Source organism: Budorcas taxicolor, chromosome 3 (assembly GCF_023091745.1).
Source record: "Budorcas taxicolor isolate Tak-1 chromosome 3, Takin1.1, whole genome shotgun sequence".
Lineage (NCBI taxonomy): Eukaryota > Metazoa > Chordata > Mammalia > Artiodactyla > Bovidae > Budorcas > Budorcas taxicolor.
Genome location: NC_068912.1, coordinates 83,575,716 through 83,581,715, shown reverse-complemented (window position 1 = coordinate 83,581,715; position 6,000 = coordinate 83,575,716).

Sequence of the window (6,000 nt, the reverse complement as noted above, 5' to 3'; positions counted from 1 at the left end):
TGATCTTGTTCTCAACTTTTCCTCCCTCATGCTCTTGCACAGACTCAAAACTGAGAATGTGCAAAGCCACAGAGAAAATGGTAGGAAATTCACCATGGCTGTTGCTGGAAAGAGCAATTCATAAATGTGCTGGTCTCTTTTTAACCTTCCAGTTTGGCTTCATATTGTATCTTGTGTAGGCTTTTATTCCTGCATGCTGGCTAAAATTCATAGGCTTAAGCTACCGGCCTCAAAAATACTGGGTAGTTGCAATATCTATCTACATCTTTATAATAATTGGCTGTGTGCTTTTATTTATTTATTTTAAATTGACATGATGAGGACCTCACCACACAACTCCATTCATACAATCACAGAAAAAATACCAAGAAGAAACCACCTCAGCATCAAGAACTAATTCCTATCAATGGAACTGATATATCAAAAATTCTTTTCTTTTTTTTCAAATATTCTTTCTTATAGCCAAGGGACTTTGCAACAAAAACTGAATGCAAGCATGTGAGCATCAAGCATTTATAAGTTTTTGGTATTATAATGTTGGCCATAATTAATCAACTCTCTCTTTTTGAGGTATAAAACAATATAAACTGAACTTTAGAGATTAAGTACCATTAATATTATAAATGTTATCAAATATGAGTTATAAATGATGTTATAATGTGATTTCTTTTGTTTTGTGATTCCTACTCTTTTTGTGTGAAACTTGTAGGACTGCAAGCTGTGTTAAAGATTGTAAGCCTCAGTGGCCAGGGTGAACGTCCATATTTTTTGTCTTGAAAAGTTGGCTGGAGGACTGAAGCTGTCTTAGAGGGATAGGCTAAGAGAAGTCAGATGAGTGGCACAAGTCACTGGAGCAGGAGAAGCAACTGATGAGTCAAGGTCCCCTCCCCAGGGGTAAATGTTATTCCTTAAAATGAGACGCGTCACTGAGGACCTGACCACCTGCTGAGAGCTGCTGCAGAGGGACACTGCCAGAGGCCCTGGGAGTGGAGGCCCGCTTCCCGCTCACACTGTCTGGAGACCCACTGCAGACAGCAGACCACTGCTCCTGCCGACATGTCTCCTGCCCAGACTTCTCCTTGGAGAGGTTCCCTACCCTCTTTTCTATATTCCCAACTTCGACTAACATGTCTTGCATGCTAATTGCTTGCAATAAACCAGTGATTTGTGAACTGAATATTGGCCATGTTTTATTTATCTCCAAGCCATGATGTGTGCCTGTACTTACTGCTGGGCCCTGTGACAAACATTGGGAACTTTCACTGAACCACACTTGGGTCAGCTTGCCTGCATGTAGTAAAGCCAATTTACTGACCCTGGGTTATGGTAAAGAAAACTATAGGGCACCAAGCAAGGAACCCAAGGTAGCTAGTGCACAAAATACTTGAACTCCCTGATGGGTTTCTAGAAAGCGGTTTTTCTTGGAAAGCATTTTAAAAGCCCAGGTGAGGGAGTGGAGTCCCAGGGTATGTGATCAACTTGGGCACAAGTTTCTGGTTGATTGATGGTGAGATAACAGGACAGTGTCACTTTATCAATCCTCAGGCTCCAATAGATCTAGGGGATATGTGCTCATGGTCATCAAATAGTGAATTTCTTCTGTTTGGCAGAGGTTTTAGCATCTGTGAAGCAGCTCAGGAAATGTGCAGCAAATACTATTGTCTAGGTGCTTCAGAGAGGAACCGAAGCAGAGGATGGGGAGGGCTCTGTCCCAGGAAGGCTGCATAGAGTCCAGTGTGATTACAGAGCCATGGAGAGAAAAAGAGGCAGACATTCTAGGGGACTGGGAATGATTAAATGTGGAGATGGAAGAAAAGAGGGAAGTCAAGGTTGACTCCTGGGATCATGGCAGGAAAACTTAGCAATGAGTGGTGGCTTCATCTCCTTGAGAGGCTGGAATCCTGGCAGTGGGGTAGGGGTGGAGCACAGAGGTGCCCGAGAATCAGAGCTGGAGGTAGAACTCTGTGGTTATGGATTGGAAATCAGCAGTGACTTCTGGGCTGCATGAAATATCCTGAGGAAAACTGCTAGACCATTCAGGTATGACCTTAATCAAATCCCTTATGGTTATACAGTGGAAGTGAGAAATAGATTTAAGGGCCCAGATCTGATAGATAGAGTGCCTGATGAACTATGGACGGAGGTTCGTGACATTGTACAGGAGACAGGGATCAAGACCATCCCCGTGGAAAAGAAATGCAAAAAAGCAAAATGGCTGTCTGGGGAGGCCTTACAAATAGCTGTGAACAGAAGAGAAGTGAAAAGCAAAGGAGATAAGGAAAGATATAAGCATCTGAATGCAGAGTTCCAAAGAATAGCAAGGAGAGATAGGAAAGCTTTCCTCAGTGATCAAAGCAAAGAAATAAAGGGAAAAAAAACAGAATGGGAAAGACTAGAGATCTCTTCAAGAAAATTAGAGACACCAAGGGAACATTTCATGCAAAGATGGGCTCGATAAAGGACAGAAATGGTCTGGACCTAACAGAAGCAGAAGATATTAAGAAGAGGTGGCAAGAATACACAGAAAAACTGTACAAAAAAGGTCTTCACAACCCAGATAATCATGATGGTGTGATTACTCATCTAGAGCCAGACATCTTGGAAAGTGAAGTCAAGTGGGCCTTAGAAAGCATTGCTACGAACAAAGCTAGTGGAGATGATGGAATTCCAGTTGAGCTATTTCAAATCCTGAAAGATGATGCTGTGAAAGTGCTGCACTCAATATGCCAGCAAATTTGGAAAACTCAACAGAGGCCACAGGACTGGAAAAGGTCAGTTTTCATTCCAATCCCAAAGAAAGGCAATGCCAAAGAATGCTCAAACTACCGCACAATTGCACTCATCTCACATGCTAGTAAAGTAATGCTCAAAATTCTCCAAGCCAGCCTTTAGCAATACCTGAACCATGAACTTCCTGATGTTCAAGCTGGTTTTAGAAAAGGCAGAGGAACCAGAGATCAAATTGCCAACATCCGCTGGATCATGGAAAAAGCAAGAGAGTTCCAGAAAAACATCTATTTCTGCTTTATTGACTATGCCAAAGCCTTTGACTGTGTGGATCACAATAAACTGTGGACAATTCTGAGAGAGATGGGAATACCAGACCACCTGACCTGCCTCTTGAGAAATCTGTATGCAGGTCAGGAAGCAACAGTTAGAACTGGACATGGAACAACAGACTAGTTCCAAATAGGAAAAGGAGTCCATCAAGGCTGTATATTGTTACCCTGCTTATGTAACTTCTATGCAGAGTATATCATCAGAAATGCTGGACTGGAAGAAACACAAGCTGGAATTAAGATTTCCAGGAGAAATATCAATAAGCTCAGATATGCAGATGACACCACCCTTATGGCAGAAAGTGAAGAGGAGCTAAAAAGCCTCTTGATGAAAGTGAAAGAGGAGAGTGAAAAAGTTGGCTTAAAGCTCAACATTCAGAAAATGAAGATCATGGCATCCGGTCCCATCACTTCATGGGAAATAGATGAGGAAAAAGTGGAAACAGTGTCAGACTTTACTTTTTTGGGCTCCAAATCACTGCAGATGGTGACTGCAGCCATGAAATTAAAAGACGCTTACTCCTTGGAAGAAAAGTTATGACCACCCTAGATAGCATATTCAAAAGCAGAGACATTACTTTGGCATCTAAGGTCCGTCTAGTCAAGGATACGGTTTTTCCAGTGGTCAGGTATGGATGTGAGAGTTGGACTGTGAAGAAGGCTGAGTGCCGAAGAATTGATGCTTTTGAACTGTGGTGTTGGAGAAGACTCTTGAGAGTCCCTTGGACTGCAAGGAGATCCAACCAGTCCATTCTGAAGGAGACGAGCCCTGGGATTTCTTTGGAAAGAATGATGCTAAAGCTGAAACTCCAGTACTTTGGCCACCTCATGCGAAGAGTTGACTCACTGGAAAAGACTCTGATGCTGGGAGGGATTGGGGGCAGGAGGAGAAGGGGACGACCGAGGATGAGATGGCTGGATGGCATCACTGACTCGATGGACATGAGTCTGAGTGAACTCCGGGAGTTAGTGATGGACAGGGAGGCCTGGCGTGCTGTGATTCATGGGGTCGCAAAGACTCGGACACGACTAGAGACTGAACTGAACTGAACTGAACTGAAGAGGCAGCAAAGGGGTGGGATTGAAAAGGAATTGGTCCTAGAGATTTGCAAACTCTGCAAGGGGAAGGAGGAGCCAACAAAAGACTAGGTCAGCCCTCCAGCCTCCTTCCTCACTCTGCTCAGGGCTATGTCCTAGGGCTGGAGCCCCTCTCCAGGTAAGACTGGTAGAAGTGTGGGGCATGGGGTGGGTGCTGTCCTGGCCCCCTAGCTTTACGACCTGCTCTGTCTCTCACTGGCTCATGAGAAAGGCACCTTCCTAGGCCTCCGTTACTCTGAAATTAGGGATATTAAAATAGTAGTGCCACAAGAGGAGAAAATGAAGACCAGGAGGAAATGAGGAAGGACTAAAGTATTTGCTTTAAAGGTTGGGAGGTGAAATTGACAGTGTCTTTGGAAGCAATGGTATAAGTGAGAGCTTTGGAGCTTAGGGGACCCAGACTTTTGATTCTGTCTCCCCTAGTCCCTCAATGTGAGGGGTGAACTATATCCTCTATCTATTTCTTCAGAGTATTTCTGACTGGAGATAGATTTGGAAGTAGTCACTTTTTCTCCATTTCCTTCATTGTTAGAAGATTGATTTAAGTTCTTTTTCTAACAACAAAAGCAATAATGTTTACTGTTATGATCATATAAATTTAAGAACACACATAACTAGAAAAGTAACTTGTTTTTCCCCCTGAGTACAAAATGGGTTGCTTTTCTACTACTAAACCTTAAGCTTTGAATTCTATTAATACGTCATGTGCTTTGCTTGAATTCCAGGCCCTGAGACACAGTTGCACAGGAGACTAAGTTCTGCTGTGCAGAAAACTCATCCTCCTTCCACGACAAGGACCTCTGTGGGTGAGCAGTGGTAAAAAACACAATTCAGCCAATTTGAAGGTCAAATTGGGGAGCATCCCCTCTAGCAACTAGAATGGACTAGCTCACAGACTTTCCACAAATGGAAGGTTTTTGATAAGAAGAAGGGTGGGGAGAGAGCCCTTAGGGAAAGAAAAGATTAGTTTTAGGCCAGGACATCTTTTGAGGGAAAAGAATGGCAGTTTCATCATGTAGACAGCTTTTTCTTCTGGGTGCAGGCTATGAAGAAGGCCCACAGGACAGATTATCTCCTTGGTGCCAATCAGAAAATTCCAATCCCGTTGGCTAAGATTACATTTCTGGGAAAGGTGGAAACTGCAAGTAAATCAAGTGTGGAGTCTAGGATTGGTGTCTGGGCTTTAGCATAAGTGATGCCATTTTGGGCTTGTGGTTTTTCTTTAGCAGCGGCTAAGACTTGATAGTTGAGTATCTTGGTAAATGGAGGAGTGGAGGGGGTGTGGGAGCACACATATTTTAGTGAATCAGGGAAACTGACCTTTTGGACTGATGAGGAATGAGTTTAGGGTGGGAATCCTTAACCTGGAGTTTTGGTGGTCTGATGTTATTAGTAGAACCATGACTTTGTCACCACTAGAAATCAGAGCTTTTTTCTTTTCATGTTACAGTTTTGCAGGTATTATGAAACATAGTCTTATACTTTGTCAAAATTCAAAAATAGTTTAGATCTGCCAATCTTGTTAAATAATAGGTTAAGAAGCTCACATATTCTGTATCTCAAATTATTATTTTGATAACTGTACCATGCTAAAATCCACTCAGATATGAATGAAAATTCCAGTCTTTCCTGCCGGAGATCCTAGACACCTTAAAATTCTACCCACTCTGGGTTCAGAACCCCTAAATCAATATGGACAGCAAGGTTTAAACACCAAGTCTGGAGCAAACTTGGCAAGGTTCAAGTCAGGCTTGGAGTGCCATCAAAAGGGGTTTAGCACAGAAAGACTCAAGAAGCTTTTAATCTGTGCGGTAATGAGTGCTGATTTATGTTCTAAGGAACT